Source organism: Egretta garzetta, unplaced genomic scaffold, assembly GCF_000687185.1.
Source record: "Egretta garzetta isolate BGI_Z169 unplaced genomic scaffold, ASM68718v1 scaffold343, whole genome shotgun sequence".
NCBI classification, from domain to species: Eukaryota; Metazoa; Chordata; class Aves; order Pelecaniformes; family Ardeidae; genus Egretta; species Egretta garzetta.
Genome location: NW_009259038.1, coordinates 104,732 through 105,097, shown reverse-complemented (window position 1 = coordinate 105,097; position 366 = coordinate 104,732). Strand labels below are relative to the sequence as shown.

The 366-nt window shown below is 48.9% G+C and overlaps 1 protein-coding gene across 1 annotated transcript in view; it reads left to right on the top strand.

Annotated features, from left to right (window-relative positions):
- SH2B3 (SH2B adaptor protein 3) overlaps nucleotides 1-366 on the top strand; it is a 26,194-nt gene that overhangs the window by 23,362 nt on the left and 2,466 nt on the right.

The window sequence follows — 366 nt, the reverse complement described above, 5'->3', positions numbered from 1 at the left end:
GCTGACCTGGCAGAGCTGAGCTCCCACGTGGGGCGAAGATGACGATCCCGATCGGAATTCGGGCTTTATTTTTTAGATAAAGCAAAAACTGGCTTTCCTTGCTCTTTTTTATTTTATTTTATTTTTTTAACCTCACACAGTCGCGGTCACTCCCTGCGCCAGCCAGAGCAATACTTACTTACACCATTAGCCTTGCTAATTAAGCTGTGAACACTAACTAACTGCTCCATCATTAATAATGTCACTAGGTGAGAACGAACGCTGAGACTGACAGCAAACCACTCCTCCCGGAGATGGGGGCGTTTTAGCCCGGAGATGGGGGTGTTTTAGCCCGGAGATGGGGGCGTTTTAGCCCGGAGATGGGGG